The sequence below is a fragment of the Falco rusticolus genome, chromosome Z (genome assembly GCF_015220075.1).
Source record: "Falco rusticolus isolate bFalRus1 chromosome Z, bFalRus1.pri, whole genome shotgun sequence".
NCBI classification, from domain to species: domain Eukaryota; kingdom Metazoa; phylum Chordata; class Aves; order Falconiformes; family Falconidae; genus Falco; species Falco rusticolus.
Genome location: NC_051210.1, coordinates 16,492,711 through 16,512,469, shown reverse-complemented (window position 1 = coordinate 16,512,469; position 19,759 = coordinate 16,492,711). Strand labels below are relative to the sequence as shown.

Below are 19,759 nucleotides of genomic sequence, written 5' to 3'. Positions count from 1 at the left end.
TGGGCTGGCACGGCGCGGCACGACACGGCGCGGCGCGGCGCGGCTCCCATGCGTACGGGCTGCGCGCTGCCGGAGCCCCGCCGCCAGCGGCAAGGTACGGGACCGCGGCGGGAGCGGGGCGCGCGGGGCCGGGGCACGCGTGGGCTGGGCGGCCGCGGCACCTGCCACGGCGCGGGGCCTGCGGAGCCCGGCGGTGCGGGCGGGCGGAGCGGGGGCGCCTGCCCCTCCCGTGCGCCGGGGCTGCCGCAGCCCCCGCCGGCCCCACCCCGCTTTGTGCGGAGCCGGAGCCGCCGCCGCCGGGGCGCGGACGGGCGGGGGATGCGGCGGCCGCCCGGTGATGCGGGCCTCGGGCATCCCCCGGCGTGTGCCGCGGGAGCGGGTGCGGGAGCGGGTGCGGGAGCGGGGCTTCCCCGCCGGGGCTGGTCGCGCCCTCCCCGGGCAGGACCCTCGCTGCCCGGCAGCGTCGTGCCCTTGGGCTGCTCCCGCGGGTGACTGCAGCGGAGGGTCCCGCCCCGGGGACGGCGGTCTGCAGGGGGCCGGTGCACGGAGCAGCGGAGCTCCTCGGCGGCCTGAGGCAGGTGGGAGCCGGCGTGGTGCCGCCTGCCCGGGAGGCTGCGCCGCCTCCCGCCGCCCTGCTTGCCGGTGCAACGGGTGGGCACGGCTTGGCATCTGCACAGCTTCCTTCGTGGTGGAGAGAGAAGCCTCTCCTATGGCTCTGTGTGTGCACGCCAGTGGCAGGATTTGGCCCCCTTGTGCTGGAGTCGTGGGGTTTTGGGTGCTTGGTGTCAGGGCAGGTCACAGCTTGCACAGAGCATGATGACAGTCACACAAACGGCATAGGGGCCGTACCCTCTGGCAGCGGGGTCTCCTGGTACCAGTTCCTCCTTCAGGGCGAGCCCGTGAAGGGGTCTCGCTCTTAGGCAGCGCAGCTTTGGAGGACTGCTTCCCTCGCATGGGTCTGGGTTTGATGCTGCAGCTCTGTCAGGGGCCGAGGCAGGCTGTTGCAAAGGGATATGTAATAATGACAGCACATTGCAAACAAGTCCCTGGTGGCCTGGAGAGGCCAGCTATGTGCAGTGTCTTGCTGAACATCCATTGTTCACCCTGCAGGGAGTGGTGCCCTCCTTGTCTTGCTCCGGAGCGTGGAAAAACAGCCCTGCAGCATCCTGGCTATTCGTGATCCCTCTCCCCCTGCCCCGTTCACTTACGCCTCCTAAGCAGCCACTTTGTTTGCTGCAGTCCCTTAAAGGGAATTGCCTGGAGAGGCATAACCTCCCCTCGCCTCTTGGGTGCTCAAGGGAAGTGATTTCTGCAGAGGATTTGAGGAACTCTTTGGGGGGAAGTTGGGTGTTGGTTGCCTAAAGCCTCCCAACACAGCTCCCCGGTGGGTTAACAAAGGAGCAGTCTGTGTAGCCCTGCTGTTCCCTTTGTTCTCCCACTGGCTGTGCCCTCTTTGGAGGGCTCTGATCTCTCCTGGTTTGATCACAGATAGGGAGCAACTGATGGAGGTGTGCAGGGACGTCATGTTTTGGTGTGAATGTTACAGGAAACTCTGGAGCAAAACTTCAGGAGGTAGGATAGGGGAGAGCTGGTTGCTTCTTAGAGACAAGGGAAAAAGGAGGTGTTTTCAACTATGCTGATGTTGTTTGGTAAATTAGCATTATTGCAGAGAAGCCGTAGCTTCGTGAATGAGAAGCATTTCAAATTCATTCAATCCATTAGCCCATAGCAACAAATCAAAACTCGTCATCTCTTTAGAGCTGCCATAGACCTGAGAAACACGAGGCCCAGGCACTGGAGATGTTTGGACAAAGAGCCAGACAATTCTGCTGCCTGTACCCAGCTCTGCCCCGAGCTGTGCCTGACCTTTCTTCCTCGGAGGCAAAGCAGCTCTGCGTGAATGTGTCATTTTTGCAAGGCCCCTCGGGAGAGGGAGCCTGCTGCCCTCTGTGCACCAGCTGCGTCAGCTTGCCCAGCAGCGCTGCTCACCTCCATCCCATTGATCAGTCTCGTTGCTGGCTGTGTCCGTGCAGCAGGTGGGTTTCCTGGTAGCAGGTCAGGGTATCTCCAGATGTGGTGGATTTCTCAGTCTCTTTTCCCCTGCTGGCTAATTTCTGCCTGTGTCTCGAGCATGTTGGCTTGTCCCATTTGAGCAGATTTTTTACTCAGGCAATGCCAGTAATGGATAATATTTTGAATGTTTCTATGTCTGCTACATTTGTTACTAATGGGTGATGGGTGGATTTTGGGTTGTCTGACTTTGCGGCAGGATTCTGGGAGCCTCTTTCTAGGTGGATTGGCACTGGGCAGGCTGTTGGTCTCTGGAACCAGTTTTGTTGTGCCTGTGCAAGGGCAGTTCTCTGTTGCCTTTGGGCTGTCTGGCTGCCAGATGCCCGAGTGCTGTGCGGATGGTGTTTTGTGGGTATATGCTCCAGTATGGAGCCGGTCCCTGAGCTGTGAGCTGCAGGTGCTCGGGGCCACATGTATGCTTCAGTGTTACAGAGACTTGGGGAGAGAAGTGAAGGCTTTGGCAAATCCCCAGATGTGAAGATGATGTTCTGGAGAGAGAGACAGCTGCCTCAGTGCAGGCTAAGGTAGATTCTGCACGTGACCTTCTTGTATACTGTGGTCAGTTTGCTGCCTCTGATGTTTGTGTATTCCTTGGCTCACAGTGTCTGCACAGCATGAAACCTTAATTCCACACTGGTGGGCCTTGATTTCCACAGCAGGGATTTCGATGGGGAAACTATTGGAGGGTGGGTTATGACAGGGTATGACAGAGACCTTCAGTGAAGAAATAGGGTGGAGGGGCACTGTCCCAGATCAGTTCCCCACCATCTGCTCTTTGTTGGTCCAAGGGGACTTCAGCAGAGTCCTGATCCTTAATGGCCAGACCCTGTCCTCCACCCACATAAATAAACCTTCTCCAAGAAAGTTTGCTTCAATGAAAAAAAAAAAAACCAACCAATCAACAAACTCGCCACCTTATTTGAGTATTCCCATCTGCCAGTTAGAAACAGCAGCAGTCTTTTTTGGCAATAAACTGGTAGTCAGTATTACAGTTTGCCAGTGGGCTGACGTCTGCGTGGCTGCTGAGGAACTTGCTACTATACCTCCTGCTCAGACCCAAGGGGGACTGGGGACTCATCCATCGCTGGTGAGGCTGGACAGTGGCTAGGGCTGGCCACCTTGATGCACAACGGGGCCACAGAGGGTCTGGTCTCTTGCTACCTTGTCAAGAAGACACCAGTGGAGTGATGATGTGGTAAGGTTTCGCATGTAGTCATCACCTGGCTTCCCTTAAGTGCATGTTAAGCTGCTCTGGCTGCAGAGGGCTGATTGAGGCAAGCAGCCCGCAGCACACAGCAATTACGCTGACGCGCCTTTTGCCTCTCTGCAGGAGAAACAGGAAAGACCTTTACATCATCCAGGAGGCTGTGTGGGCTGAGGGGGTTTGACACTTGCAGGGTTATACTGGCCTGCAAGTAGGAGCCAGTCTGGCCTAGTATTTCCAGGGATTTCCCCTCTGTGGTATTACAGGCTTGGCAGCAACTCTCCATTTTGAAAATACACCTGCAGGGCTCTGTTAGGGTAATGCTGATGCTTATTATTTCCAAAGCACTTTGAAACTCACAGACAGGACTTTTCTGACCCTCAGCCAGACAAAGCCTTTTCTAAGCTTGGAGACATGCTGCTGCCCAATGACAGTGTGCAGCTCCAAGTCCTGTTTTCCCTTCTCCTGTTGATCTGCTCCCTGCTCTATTCCACAGTTTCACATTTTCCATAGCAGTGCCCAAAGTTTGGCCTCTCTCTCCCTCTCTTTTCCAAGCATCCTTCTAGGCTCTGGTTTGTGCAAAGGTTTATTTCCAGTCTGGTGAGCTGCTGTGCTCTTTATCTCTGTGCAAGGAAACGTGCACTCCTACCTGAGGAGAGGTCTTCTGCGCCGATGACTGCATTGCCTCACTCCCTTTGTGGGACAAAGCCACTGAGAAAAGTGATAAGGAAGATAAATCAGTAGAAACTCCCATTTTTATCTCAGAGATGGAGACAAAGTCCATGGAACCGATTAGATAGCCTCCAGGAAAGCAGGAGAGGCCAAACTCCACCTTGTTCTTCCTCCTACCGCTCTGGGAGGTGTGCTTAAACAGGAGAGGAGACAACACTGAGGGAGAACTCCTCCCAGGAGAAGGTTGCTGGGCAAGGCTCTCCAGGTCAGGGTTACACTAGTAAAGTTAGTATGAGCCTTGCTGAGTATGAGCTTGTACATAAAGTAGAGCAGGGGCAGTCAGAGAAAAGGTCCAGCAGGAATCAAGGTCAATACTTGGCCCACTCTTGAGAGTGGAAATTAAGAGTCCTTGCTCTACAGATACCATGATTTAAACTCCTCTTGCAGGGTGCCTGTGCAGAGGGCTGAAATGCTCCTTGGAAGAGTCAGAAAGCTCTAGATCCCATCTCATCCCAGGTTTTCTGGAAACCACTGGTGAGGTGCATGGATGGTGCTTGGTAGACAAGTGCCTTTTTCTCAGACATTGCCCTCTCCCCGGTCTGGGGTATGGACTGAAGCAGCAGGTAAATGACAGCACGTGCAAGCGCAGGACTGAGATCAGTGGAATTCTCCCAAAACTGCCTGTCTTATTCCAGCCTCGCCTGGGTCTCATTTAGCCAGGGAGCACATTTGCCTGCCTGCCAAAAGGACCCTTGAAGTGGTGCTGCCCCTGAATGCCACCGAGTGCCATTCTTACAGGGGCAGTCAGCACTGAATCCAGTCACAGGCTTTTCACCACCCTCTGTAGCACAGTAGCTCTTCTCCCATCAGGTGTCTGTGGAGTTTTGCTTTCCAGGCTGTGAAGGGTTCGGGTCTGCCAGTGCCATTCAGCTTTTGGCCACCTTCCACATAGTTACATGTGAGGTTATGTAAACCAGTGTTTCACAGTGTTTGTCTTGAGGAAGAATACACAAAACTTGAAAAATATAAACCATACTGCCTTAGAAAAGTGTAGATACTATTTTGCTTGAACTTCTGGCACAGCTGCAGTGCTCCTTTCTAAGGAACCTCACACTGATGCTAATGGGAACACTGTCTGGTAACGTGAACAGTGCCAGGAAGGACCAATCTTCCTTGCCGTTCCCTGGTTTCTTCCATGCCATCTGGCTCCTAAAAGGAACCTGCCTGTGTTGGCAACAGAATCGCAGGGTTATAGGTGCAGGGAACCCAGACAGCTCTGTAACTGCAATAGACAAATAGAAGAAGTCAAATATTATCTTGCTAACATCTACTTACATGTAATTAGCTCATATTATTTTTCTCTGCCATTTTCTCTAATTTAAATACCAAAATACACACACAGGGGAACAAAAACAAAATCAGAATAGCATGGTTGCAAGTTCCTGCTCTCATAATATTCAGATCCTCCTGCGTATAGAGGCTCTTTTCCTTACGGTGACAAGTATCAGGGTCTCTTCTGACCCCTCCTGCCTGCGGTCATGGCTGTGGCTCATGTTTCTCTTTGAATTTGCAAAGATATGATGTCAGTAACTTATGCCTGAAGTCCTAATTGAAAAGATTGAATTTGCTGATGATAGCCTGACATCCATAGAAATCAATAGGAGTTTTAAAAATCATGGCACTCATTTGAAGGCTTAATAGGGATTGAAGGGCTTGATATTACATCTCCTTGCATCTATTTGAGGCTCATGCCTCTGCTATGCATTAAGCCCTGTACAATAGCTATGGGTGTGATGGACCCTGCCAGGCAAACCAAGTCTTGGAGCAGAAAATCCACCTCACTCTGATTTTATAAGTAAAAACTCAAGTGGAAAGTTGACTCTTTCATCTTTCTTGGCATCCAGGTTGTGGTTTTGGTGAACTCTTTGTTCCTGTGGAGTTTAAAAGATCAGAAGCCTCTTGTATCTTTACAGATAATGGATTTTTCAGTCTAGCTGACAAACCAGAACAAGAGCCAGTAGCTGGAAGTAGAAGTTATTATTTGTCAAAATAATAAGGCAGTTGTGTTTTTAGCAGCAAAGAGGAGTAATCGTGGGAAGAGCTTCCTGGGATGAAGCATTTCTAGAAACTTGAACAGGATGATCTTCTAAATAATGTCATTCAGTGCAGGCAGCAGTGTTCTTTGGGAGCGGGTGACATCTCTTGGCCTGTCATTAGCCAAACAGCAGCTATTTGGCATCCTGCAGAGATTTCTTTCTCCCAAAGCATCCTGTCTCACCGTGATGGAGAGCATACACTCCTCTTTCCAACCTTTCAGCATGTTCTGCTGGGCTTTGCCTTTAGGGCCCCATTCTTGTTCCCCAACATGACAGCTAACTTTCACTCTTGAGTTTTGTTTTATCATCACTGGAAGGATGACAATTTGAAGGCAGGAGTCCTCTCAGCCACTTTGGACATTAACATGACTGTAAGTGGAGATGGACTTCACTGACCATTGGCTAGAGATCTGGAGAGGCAGGAGTAAGTTTCTTATCCTCATGGATGTGTAGGACCAGTACCTGCCTTTGCTGCTGGTGTGTATTGACTGACCGGGGTCACAGTTATTAGCCAGACAGGGGCTCAGCAGGATGGTTTGCTTGCCTGTAGTACCTCCACCTATGGTGATTTTCATAATTCACAAAGGCAAAGCTCTGAGAAACCTGGCCTGACTTAGAGGCTGACCCTGCTGTAACCAGGAGTTTGAGCTGCAGACCCCCAGAGGCCCCTTCCAGACTAAATTTGCCTGTGGCTTCTGTGATGATAGTAGAAGTGAAACTCTGTTAATGATATTAGGAACCAAAGTTCCAAGGAATTAAGCCAAGGAAACCCATAGCTAAAGTCCACCTGGAAGGTCTACCTTGGTCCCTACCTTCCATACTACTTTCCCAACACTGATGCCAAGTGTTGAACTTGGATGAGCATTGAGAATCTGCTTCTGCTGCAGCACACATACCTGCTTTATTGGTCCAGACAAAATATCAAAGGATGTCCTTGAATATATTGTGGTCATCCTTGAAGTTTCAAAAGATGTTTCAGTGAAGCTCATCTGGCTGTTAGCTTGGGGAATCTCTTGCTGTTGAGACCTTGGTTTTGGTGCCCAGCCCGCTGTGTGCATCCTAAGCTTAATTGAAAGTAGATCTGTTTGATGTGTAAAGAGGGAACTGAAGTGACAATTTCTCTACCTTCTCTTTCTTTCAATTTTTAGAAAGCAGTCATTATCTTTCATATGGTTTTGTGTATTTCAGAAGAGTTTTCTAGAGTCTTACCTATTCTTGCTTTCCTGACAGCATGACTTGCAACATGAACTTTTCTGTGATTTCATGACAGCTTGTGTTTTATGTATAAAAACAATACAGCAGTGTTTATACTCTTGTTTCTGCCTGTCTTGCAGTAAGGCTCAGTTGCAGGTGTTTGGAAGGCTAATGGCACAGACACCATATGTGGCACTAGAAGGGTTTCACACACCTTTCACTGTTGCGGGGTTCTGCTGCCACTGGTGCTACTAGCCACTGGCAGTACAGGCAGATGATTGCATGGTGTGCTAGTCTGTAAGTCTGGAAATCCGTCTCTTGAACTCCTGCAGAAAGGCAAGTCTTCCCCAGGAAATTCAGACCTTTATGGCAAGCTCTTTCTGAAAACCTTTCCCTTTCTTTACTTCCATATCTGCCTGTGTCATTGTCTGCTGTCCTTCCTGTGCCTGGAGTTCTCTGGCATCATGGGGCACCCAGGGCATCACTCAGAGCAGCACCAGCACTCACGCCCTCAAGTAGGCTTGGAGAGCCCCCTGTGCAACTGCTCCCAATTGCTGTCATCTTTGGCTGAGCAAGAGCTAGGAGCATGGTGCATGACTCTTCCCTGGCTTTGAACAAACTGCAGAAGCTTCCTGGAGCCTGAAGACTTTCTCTGGTACTGAAAAGCCCTAGATGCAGGTGTAATTTCATGAACATGTGTAAGATACCCAGAGAAAACTGCATATTCAGTCAGGTGCAGTGTGGCCCAGTGTGTCCTACACAGTGCTTTTATTCTCACTCTTCACACAGACAGTCTTTGTTTTTGCTGCCTAAGGCATGGAAATCACGCCCCAAGCTGCTTGGCCTGCATTATGTCAGGAGTGCAAATGCTGCTTTAGTTCACAGCCAGACTTCAAGGGCTGTGCTACCTTTCCTTTTATTTTTTTTTTCCCTTCCTTTTCCTTTTTATCCTTTCCAGTGGCACTGTAAAAAAGATCAAATACTTTCTGGATACATCTACATTGCCTCATGCAATGCTAGCTTTCTGCAACTCATTGAGGACCTGGTAATGCAGAAGAGAAGGCAGAGAGGGACAACTGTTTAGCTTGGAAAAGGTATGCCTGAAAAGGGATATGATATATGGCCTTTGACATGCGGTAGGATGATGGGATGGAGAGTTCAGATGGGGTGTGATTGTTCCTCTGTTTATTACTGCCCAGGAACCACAGGATACAGATAAACAGTGGAACGCATCGACACAGGATGTTGGGGATGTGGTTCAAGAAAAGCCATTAGATGAATCTGCAGGCGGAAAACCCATTAGGGCTGGCTAAACAGACAGATAAGCCTTCGGCTCAAAAAGTCTGTGAAGCACAGATGCCCAGACCTGACTCAAAGGCAGAGAAAAAATCAGTTTATTTGTCGTTGTGGATATCAACTATGCTGGAGGAGTAGGCTGGCATGGAAAGTAGCAGTGGTAGAGGCAGCAACTCTGTGGCAGGGAGCTTAGATGGGACATGGAGGTTCTGTTAGGGTGCTCCCCAGCTGGAAGGGTTGGAGAGAGGGATGGTGCAGAGGGACAGAGCTGGAAAACGATCAAAACTCATACTGGAGGAGATATGCAAAGAGGCTGGCAGGAATGACGTATGTAGGAAATAAACTACTATATGGGAGGAAAGACTGATCTTCATGGCTGATAAATGGGAGGTGGAGGTGGGAAGAGGGAGACTGGTCACAGGGGAGAGCAGTGATGCTGAACAAAATGATCAGAGATGGAGGAACACCTAAAACTAGTATAAGAGAACAACACTTGGAGGAGAGGAAGTAAAGAAAATAGTCTATCTGAAGACAAGCGGGGCTGAAGATCAAACAGAGAAGGAGGTCTATGGAAAAGTGTCTGTGCAGTGACTGCATCAACTCTCTGATAGCTATAGCCACATCTACAGTGCAAGAGGAGTAGACCTGTGGAGTGAAAGAGGTAGTACCAGGACTTCATATCCGCAGGCATTTTGGATGTTTTAATTTGACCCAGTTGGTTCCATTAGTGGATGGAGTGTACTCAGTTCTGATCCTGGAATGTTCTTAGTTTCACCTGGAGGGAATCCTGTCCGCATGCTCCAAGATGGCTTTGCAATGCAAACTGGAGTGCAGTAAATGTCAGCAATAAGGAGATTTGCTTTGGAAGTGTCCTTCCAGTCTGAACCAAGCACTGCTTCTGCACGTGGACCAATGGATCTGGTTCAGAGTGATGCCATTGGTTTCTCAGAGACTGTGCATTTGCTCTTGCCAAGCCCAGCAGGTGAATTAATGGACACAGAATCTTGTTTCCCTGGCAGAGAAAGTACAGATAGTCCTCCAACATCAGTGAAAGCCAGACTAAGAACCAAAAAGAGAAAAACTGAACCTCTGCTCTAAATGGTGAATCGATTTTAAAACTTGTGATGTGGCAGAAGAAAGTGTTGTCTGTAAAACCTGCCTTTGCCACACACATTCACTGCTTGTCATGCATCAGATAAATGGGGCCTGCTGTTAGAGAGCTCAAAAGCATGTTAAGAGTTTTCTGGAGAACAGAGAGATGTCAATTTTGATTTAATCAGGCAGTCAAAGAGAAAAGCCTCAACGGACATCATAAGGCAATTCCACAGGCACAGCATGCGTGTGAGAGAGCTCCCCACATTTCTGTTTTCTGTGGGCCCCTAAATGGTTTTGCATGCTGCAAGGGAGGTGGAAGAACTCTGCAGCTATGAGCTTCAGAGAAGACCTCTGATGCTGCCCACCACCTTTCAAAGAACAAGGTACTGCTGGTATTGCTTCCAGCAGGACAGGGACCATTTTCCTTTGCTCCAGGCTGATGACTGGGACATCCTCAACTGATTCTTCTCTAGTCCCTTGTAGTAGGTACCTGTGTCTTTTGCTGCCATACAGATTTATTAATAGCAGGATACAACTCCTGGAAGAGCAGTTACAGAGCCAGACTCTTCTTGGCAGTGACGGATAGTGTAACAAGGAGAAAAGGACACAAGCTGCAGCTGGAGGGAAGTAGGTCAGATATTAGAGAAAGCTGTATGCCCAGCAGGGTGGTACGGCCCTGGGACCAGGCAGGTGGAGGCCTTCATCCTTGCAGGTTTTGAGGGTTCCACATCTGCCCTGATTTAGAGCTATGGGCAGGCTCAACTGTGAGGCTGGACAGGAGACCACCAGAGGCAAGGTGGCCAAACCCCCTAAACCAGTGATGCTCAGCTTTGCTGCAAGGCAAGACTTCTGTACGGTAGCCTGTAGCAGAGATACACCATCTGCCAGATGTCTTCAGGCATGCTTAGACCTCATGATAAAGAGCAGTGGGACTAAGCGTCCCTGTCTTCCCAAACGACACAGCAGACTACTAAGACCTTGCTGAAACTTTTTGATGGGGAGCTGAACTTTGGTTCCTGAAACTCAGAAACCAGCTTGATCTTGAATAGCAGGAAGCTTCTTCCTGTGAAATAGGAGAGGAAAGCATGGTGTCCTGGTTTCAGGAGAAACTGCTGATCTTGCAGAGGGTCAGATGATTTTTTCAAGGCTGCCTTTCTGTCAAGAAATGTGGCAACATCTCTTAAAGTTTGTGCATTTCACCACTTCCTTTTTATAATGAGTTTTTGCAGGGTGGGGGGTAGAGGAGGCTTCTAGTTTTTATTGTTCATTGAACTGGGGTTGTGGTATTTGCTTTTCTTTCGTAACAGAGCATAGTATCTTGCCAGAGTAGAAAAGCCCTGTAAGGTGGAATTTGCCCTCTCATTGAATTGAGAAGCACATTAGTACTCACAAGGAAGTTGATAAGCAATAATATTTTGTTTGCTGCCCAGGTAACCAGCAGAGTAAAAGAGGGTATTGTCTCTGGAGAATGCAGGCAAGCTGGCTTTATCTTTCTGCCGGAGTACACAGGCTATCTTGGAAAGCTGGAAGTGAACCAGGAGAAGGAGGGGCATGCTCTCTAAAGAGGCTAGGGTGGCCCCATCCTCTGCTTCAGTCACTGCCTTCTGCCCTTCCTGGGAGCTCTGATAAGCCTAATGAAACAGTGCTGAGTTTCAGGGGTTTTGAGTTTTTTTGAGTTATTCCAGCCTTTCGCACTCCCCCAGCCCACTACTGTACTTCTTAAAGGCCATGTTGACTGAAGCCATTTGTGTCCTCAACACATCACCTTTCTTTCTGCCAGAGCTTGCGGAGTTGGGGCACCAAATGAAGCAGACACAGGACACGTGGTGAAGGGAGAGATTGAACTATAAGGAAACAGTGTTGTCATGGAGTGTGGGATCGTCCTTGGAGGATCCTCCTGTTCTTCTTAGGACATATGAACTGACTTTGCATTGACCGAGCATAAGTTTCTTCACACTCACTGGAGGGTGGGCTGTGCTCTTCAGCTTAATTTCTATCTGATACTGGCTTAAAAGTATTCAGGAGGCTGCTTCTTCTGTGGCCTGAGGAATTCATGTGCAGTGAAGTGGTGTTTCAGTGCCTGTGCCTGAGTGAGAGGTGTGAACCTTCAGGAAGTGGAGCTCCAGGCGCCATTGACAGCAGAATGGCAGTGGTGGTGCCACAGGTGCCTCAGGCTCCCTCGCTCCAGGGTGAATCACTTCGGTTGCTCATGGGAATGCAATCATAAGATGCTTGTCTGGCCACTGCAGGGAAGTCCGAGGTCTGGCAACAGAGCCTCCATGGGTACTTCCCAGCCCCTGGAATTCTTAAGCAACCTGGAGGCTCCCAGTCTGCTTGATGCCTCTCATGAGGGGAAAAACAGCCCCTCATGAACTTCAATAAAGATAAATGTCAACTTCTTGTCTGATTTGCAGCAGTCCCCTGCATTGGTGTAGGCTAGGTCTGACTGGCAAGAAAGCAACTCTTCAGTGAAGGCCATGAGGCAGCAAGTTTGACCAGAGTTATCTGGGTAACTTTGCAAGCCCTGCAGGCCAGCTGCAGCCTGGACTTCTCCGCAAGACGGTAGGCAGACACGTTTCCCAAGGAGGCTGTGGGATCTTCATCCTTGTTGGTCTTCCAAACTCAGCTGGACAGTCCAAGCAACATGACCTGCCTTTGTAGTGAGCTTTGCTGGGGGCTGAGGATAGGACTCAGGACTTTCAGAAGTGCCTTCTGGCCTAATTTTTTCCTGTCATTCTGTGTGCTTTGTTGTTGTAATTTATTTTTGCTTCTCCCACTTGCCTTAGGGGAGGCTCAAGTACACATTCAATGCCAGGTTTGGAAGTGACCCCAGCAATAAAATGAAGAACGGGTGACAATTCAGCCGGTACTACATGACATGGCTTCGCTTGACAATATTCTGGGGTATTTTATCCAAAATACTGTCTTGGGCTCCTTGTCAGGTCAGGTGGCAGGACAGTCTGAGCCTCTTGGGAGCTGCCTGAGGCTGTAGTCTCTGCCAGTTTTTTTTCTTTGCTTTCTTCCCTGCTCCTGGCTGTTGCTGCTGGCTGTACTGGGATGACCCACTTAAAAATAACCTGACTCAGCTATTTTTGTGAGGCATGTGTGCTCCCTTGTCCATCTCCCTTCTGTGCCAGTGTGACAGAAGAGCACAGCCATGGAGGAATACTAGGTGGTGGGGCTGTGACAATACCATGAGCAGTGTCACCATCAAGGAGTTTTTATGCTGGACCACGCTTGGCATTGCTGCCAGCCCTGGGGACTGCATTGCAGTTTCAGCTTTGATTGAACACAAATACAGTTGGAAAGCTCATACAGGATGGCCATTGGATTTTTGCCGTCTCAACCTTGCCTTGTGGAGAGTGGTCTTGTTTCAATCCTGGCAGCCCCAGGCTGCCCCTGGACATATGCACTTAAAATTATTTTGAGGTTCACAATACTTGGTGTATCTTCTAACATGAACAAAATTTGCACATCATGCGTTTTACCAAGTTTTGGGCTTTGGTATGTTCTTGGCTTTAGTGGGCTGCTTTGGGATCCCTCACTAGAAAGATGCTCTGAGACAATGTGGTACCATCTGGTGACAAAGTTTGTGGGATGCAGGGATGCAGTGGGCTGCTGGCATCAAGCCAAGTGTCTATGCAATGTTTGCCTTTCCTGGCTGAAGTGGATATCTGGGGGAGGCAAAAGTACTGGAACGCCTTCCTGCTTATGGTCCAAGCACATTATGCCTGTCAGTGGAGGAGCCACTATCTTGCCTCTCCTGGGGTTGTGTCCACCTGTTACTCGCTGCATAAGCTTTGGATTACTGTACTGAAAAGAAGGGGCAAGAGTGTCTGCTGTGCCCACTCAGAGAAAGGTTTGGGCTCTGATGTTTTGTGGGTGAGGAAATTAACACATTTCCATCTTGAGTGTCTCCTTCACCCCCTGCTTCATGTCCTTTGTATTTATGCAATGTTTATACTACGGGTAGAAGTATTTTTTTCACAACCTGCTTTCCAGGGCACTATATTTAAGTGTCTTTGCCATGCTGGAGAACTGCAAATATTTCAGAGTGTTATTTAGAGCTGAATTTTCTGATGAAAAATAACACACCTCTAGAATATGGTGTCTTTTGAGATCTTGCCCACTATTGATATTTTGTCCCACGTCACCTCTGCAGATCCAGTAGCACATCCTCCCTCAGGCAGCCAGTGGCCTGCAGGTTGTGCTGCTGAAATGAGGTGACAGAAGCAGTTCCCACAGCTCCCAGTGGATTGCCAAGGAGAAGGGGCTTTCGTGCTTCTGCAAAGGATTAATGTTCAAACTGGTGCAAGTGGTGGACATCGACAAAACACCACTTCCCATCACCTGCTTTGCTTCTGAAAATACAGAGGTTTGAGTCTATGACTGAGGCTTGATTTGGTGAAGGCTCTTTGCCCATTCCCCCACACTGCGGAAGGGTACTTTGATTACGAGGCTGCTTTACAGTGCAGGAGAGAGATGTGGCATGTGTGCTGTGTGGCAGGGCTACCTTGTCTCTCTCACAGGCTGCAGGCTGTAAACTGCTGCTTTTGTGGGGTGGCACATGTCTGTTTCTGAAAGTGGATTGAAACCTTAGTCTGAGCTCCCTTAATCTGAGCCCTGTAATGGCAAGCGTGGATTCTTTAGGGACAAAAGGCAAAGAAAGGCAATTGATAAAATCAAGGCCCATTGCAGGATGGTTGATTTAAAAGGTTGGTTCCCAGCTGGCTGCTTTAAAAGGCTTCCAGCTCTGGTAGCAGATAGGGTTGTTTTTCCAAGGATATGCCTCTGAGCTGCTGTAAAAAGGTCCTGCTGCCTGATAGAAAGGCGTGCTGAAAGGGTTTTATTTGCTACTGTGGATTGATTGGAGTACAGATGCTCTGGAAGACGTGCTGCATTATTCATGTGGCAGATACCTTTGCTAAAAGCTAATGCACAGCCTGAAGGCTGTGAGCAGTGGTACAGCTCTTTATGCGGGTTTTTTGTTGATTCACTGGAGAGCCTGGGCTACTCTCAAGCTTTTTTTCTGAATATTGTGATTGATAAAGCAAATCGGGGAATGCGAGATCACTTAGCTAATGGCTCTCCACCTCCTTTCTTGTTTTCTTGTTTACAAACTATTCCCAGCTTTTTTTTTTTTTTTTTTAATGAATTGTTCGTACAAAACTGCTTGCTAGACTGGTCCTGTTTGTAATACTTCACCAGTAAGTCAGTTTTCTTGCGGCACCAACTTAAACTGCTTCTCTGGTAGGGCTCAAATGTCTGAGGTGCAATATGCATACCAACATGCGGTTTGAAAACCGACAGTTTGCAGTAACAGTGCCCCGTGTTGGATTCTCCATTAATGCATACTGAGTACATTTACCCATGAAGATTACTGCTGTTGAACGTAGGTGCTGGGGCACCCACCACCACCAGCAGGGCTGCGGGTGGCAGCGCCTGCATTTCTGCGTGCTGGCCACAGTGGGAGAACCTCTCACAGGGTGCCACGCTCTGAGATATGAGCCCTCTTTTTGTGGGAAGAGGCACAACTGCAGCATGCATGCTTGTGCCTGGACTTCCTGAGCCCCCACAGGTCCTCTTCTGAGCTGCTGGCCGCCGGCAGTGTGCTCTTCTGCAGAGACGGGTTTAAATTATATTGCAAACACCGGAGTCGGAGATGGGAAATGCTTTTCCTGCTTGCACCACATTTGTGGGGACAGGACCTTGCGGGACTCATCAAGGCAGACTCTGTTTCCCACTTGTGGCCACTCGCTGTAGTTGCACTATGTGGGCTGTATGCATACAAAAGCAGTCCGGGAACTCGTCTTTTAATGTAACTCCCTTTGCTGTCTTTTACCACCTGGCTGTCAAGAGACATGGTCAAGGCCATGGTCCAGTGGTCAGGTTGTCCATCTGAGGACTCCAAACCGACAAACCTCACCTCCAAGGCAACATCCTTGTATGCAGGATTTGTTTCTCAGTCTACGGTTGTGGTGGAGACAACTGCGTCTATTTGCCCTGCATTAGGTAGAACCAAGCTGTGAACCAAGAGGTGAAAACCACTGTATCCGTACCATTTATTACTCTTGTAACAATAAATCTGTAGCTTCTGAGCTTGTAGCATTGTTTGAGATGACACATACAGATGGTATTTAAAGCTCTGGGTTGCTGCATAGTCATGTTGTTTGGTTGACCTTGGATCAAAAGGAATTTATTACTGGTAATTTCTCCTTGATAAGTGTTATTACACAGCAGAAGTGGATTTTGGACAGTGAGTGCATATGGGTGTGTGTGACCTGCTGTCTTGCAGGTATGCCTAGAAGAGTGTCTACAGCTCAAGCCTAGTTTAAGCTCTCAGGCTTACGAACTGTTTGGTGTGGCAAGTTTGAGAGAAGCTGGACCAGAAACAAAATGGTCTGTGCTTATTTGGCACCCAACTCAGGAGGAGGCTGATGGCTGCTGACAAAGTTCTGAGAGCTCTGATTTTGTCTTGAAGCAATAGCTCAACACAAACTGTGATATAACACCTGTAAAGGGCAGGAGACTGTTTCATATGTGTGTGTCTTACAAATTGTAGGTAATACTGACATTCTTCTGTTTGCCTTCAGGGTTGCCTTTTTGAGGACATACTTGTATTACATTTTGAAACTTTGAGGATATAAGTCTGTAGGTAGATTTTTTTAAAAAAATGCAAACTCAAAAATGTAAACCTGAGAGCCTTGAATCAGTGAAAAATGTTGCCTGGATAAGTGTTGGAGTCAGCGTGCCAGCCTGTAACATGACTGCACAGGTCCGTGTGCTGGGGCAAGTGAAATGCCTAGTGTAGCTGAGCAGGGCCATATGACATAGCTGCTGTGTGCATATGCCTGTGCACTGACTGCGCTGCTGGGTGCAGGGAAACGACTGGTAAAGGGCAGTAGTCAGAGATGCTGCACCAAGAGATGGATGGTAGATTATTTGGAAAAGCAATCAGATTAGCAGGAATGCATGCATTTTCTGAAGAAAGTGTTCTCTGGATGCTATCCTCCATTGCTTTTCTGTGCAGGAATAGACAATTTATCTTTTGAAATTAAAGAAGTATGGCTGGAATAAAAGGAAGAAGGAGAAAAAAAAAAGGAATTGATAGTGTTAATCTGCTGAACTGCAAAGTGTAAGCTGTGATTGCTCTCTAGATTTCTAGAGCTGTTGCTTTCTGTGTACTGTAAAGCAGAGACACCTTTACTTATCCTGTTACTAGCACTGGGCTTTCCAAGCCTATTTATGTGGGAATACTTTTTCAGTGGAAGCTAAATCCTGTAATTATATTAATAAAACCACACCAGTATTACTGGTCCAGCTTGGCATACAGAAATAAATACAAATGGGGTACTTTTCAAAAGGGGGAGGGTGAAGATGCTCTTCATCCCCATCTTGCCTGCAAATAAGCATGTCTGCAGAGGGGCATTTGTTGGTGTGCTGAGCAAAACGCAGTGCAGGCAGGGGTGTGAGACAGCCTGTTCTGCAGAGAGCTGCCAGGATACACAGCGCTGTGGGCCTGACTTCCCATAGTAAGAGCAGCAAGACTTTGTGCAGCCTGAGAAATTGTGCTGTGAAAAAGAGGTGTCCTGGACCACTGATTTTGAATTTGGAGTTCTAGGTGTTGCTTCAGAGCTCCAGTCACAGGTGAGAGAGGAGCTCTCCTCCTCTGCAGATAAGACTTTCCATGAGTGACTTGCTGATGACAGAGGTACTTAGTGTGCTGGACCTGGAGCTCAGTCTCATGTATTGGAAGAACCTATTTCCAAAGCCTCCTGAAAACAAAAGCTTGGAGATCCCAAAGAACTTGCACCCATGGTAGGCTGTTATGAACAATAAACAGTTTTCTGTCCTGCATGCAGTCCAGTCCCTGGACCCCAGTGGCTACAGGGGTTCTGGTTGCTTAGCCAGTGCGTTGCCACCTAGCAGGCTTGCATGCCCTGTGATGACCTCAGCAGCACAGTCCTGGCTGGCAGGGCTCACAGTTTCCAACTATATTGGCTTCTTGAAGTGAAAAATGCAAAGCCCTTCCCAAACCTGGCTAAATTCCTCTGCAACAGCAAGAGATGCTGAGTGGTAGTTTGGGCTACAGTGGGGCAGTGAGGTTAGGCAGTGTTCACGGCAGATGTATGGGGACCCCAGTCAGTGTGGGCTGCAGGGCACACATGAAGAACTGACTGAAATTAACTCAGAGCAATTAGAAGATTGCCATTGAGGATGCTGCAGCAGGTGGAGGAGATTCCTGAGCTCTAGACAGAGGGAAAGTTGAACCTTCTATAAGGAGAATATTAGAACAAGAAAAAGCAGAACACAAGGGAGAAATAATAAGATGAAGGAGGCAGAGTAAGCATGGCAAAACCAATCATGCCAACACACTGTGATTTCCTCTTGCAAAGAGTGGTGAGAGCGATGGATGTTGAGAAGCAGATGTTCTTTACCTTAACTTTAGGAAAATGTTCAGTGCTGTCCCACACAATTAAGCTAAGGGAATGTGCACTAGATACACCTGGCTATGGTAAGGTACATGTAAATCCAGTGAGGGAACTGCACAGAGTGAGGGAACTGCACAGGAGAGCTCATCTGATAGTTATTTATCAAAATGTGAGGATTTATTGAGAAGAGTTTTGCAGTGCTCTTCCTGCCATCTGATGCTGTTTGGTATTTTTGTTAGTAATTAGGACAAAGGAATAAATAATAAACAGGAAACCAGGAGGAGCAGGAAGCCTGCAGAAGGACAGGGCTCTGGTTTGAAATTGCCTTGAAGAGCTGAAGAAATGACATGGGAAAATGAGGATGCAGTTCAGTCTTCAGGTTCAGGTCTTCAGATGACGTAGTACCATTGGACCTGGTGCAGTTCTGCAGAAAAGTGTCCAGGGTCTGCAGTTCGTTCCAGTCTGAGCACGACCCAGTGACATGCTGGAGCAGGAAAATAATAAACATGAACAAAGAGAGTGTCTGGTAAATTATCAAGGAAATGTTTGTTCATCCATGTCAGTAAAGTAGATGTATGCCAGTTTTAGGTGCACAGCTCTGAAAAAATACAGATCAGCCAAAGAGAGTGGAAGTAAGGAGGACAAATTTATCAGCTGTTGAGAAAATGTGGCTGACAGAAGGAGAATGAGGTAAAAGCTGGAGAAGACTGGAAAGCTGTATGCTAACTGCAGAGGAAAGCTTGCTGCTGGAGGAAGGTAACAGTCTTTTTCCTGTGATCTGACTAAATAAGAAGCAAGAGATACTGATTGCACAAAGGGAGATTTAATTTTCAAAGCAGGGAAGAGCTTTGTACTCATAAAGGCAGCTGAGTGCTGGGATACAGAGTGCTGGGATACATTTCACAGGAAGATGGTGGTCTGTTCATTACTGGAGAATTTTACAAAAAGATCCTTAGGGAAGAATGTAGAGAAACAAATGAGAAGAGTAGGAGAAAAGATGGACTCCCAAGACCTGTAATGATCTACCTTTGTTCTATGAGTGTATCCTTCCTGGGAGACATATAGGCATATAAAGAGGGTGCTGAGAGTCTGTTTTGAACTTAAGCCTGAAGCACTAAAAAAGTAGGCATTTCCCATTTTTCAAAACCCACTTAACCATTTGAGGACATTCTTCCTAACCTCATGCTGCATTATCTCTGTGGTGAGGAGCCACATTGTATTGGAAACTGGGTACGCTGTGTCACAGAGGTTCTGGCTTTTGTTAGGTGAGGCCTGGCAAGGGTTTATGTAAGCTGTGTTGACTCTCCATCTATCTCACTTTTATCTGTGTATCTGCTTTGTTCTGGTTTTCACTTCTTTGATGCCATTTTCCTTTCCCCAGCCTCCCCTGAAAACTTTCTGACATTGCTTTTTTGCTTTCCCCACGTGTTTGGATTTAAATGACAGAGTGGACAGTGTAGTCCAGCTATTTTTGTTGCTTTAGACCAGCAGGTTGCCACTGCTTGGAGCATTTCATTTCAAGGAGGACAACCAGATGTTCCTAACAATGAGTAAGTATGCTCCTGAGGATCTGGGAACAAGAAAATTCTGGAAATATAAATTTCCTGTAGGCCACAGGGAGGAGGCTATGCAAAGGCAAGTCTTGCTCACAAGCAAGGTGCTTGTTTTTCTTCCCCTGGCCATGGCCTGTCTGATGAATC

At 48.2% G+C, this 19,759-nt stretch overlaps 1 protein-coding gene across 1 annotated transcript in view; it reads left to right on the top strand.

The window, feature by feature from the left end:
* The window catches only part of CORO2A (coronin 2A), a 62,314-nt gene continuing 42,555 nt past the window's right edge, over positions 1 to 19,759 (top strand). Inside the window, exon 1 of the mRNA XM_037374195.1 lies at positions 1 to 94. The gene's annotated coding sequence lies outside the window, so the exon portion shown is untranslated. The remainder of the gene's footprint in view (positions 95 to 19,759) is intronic.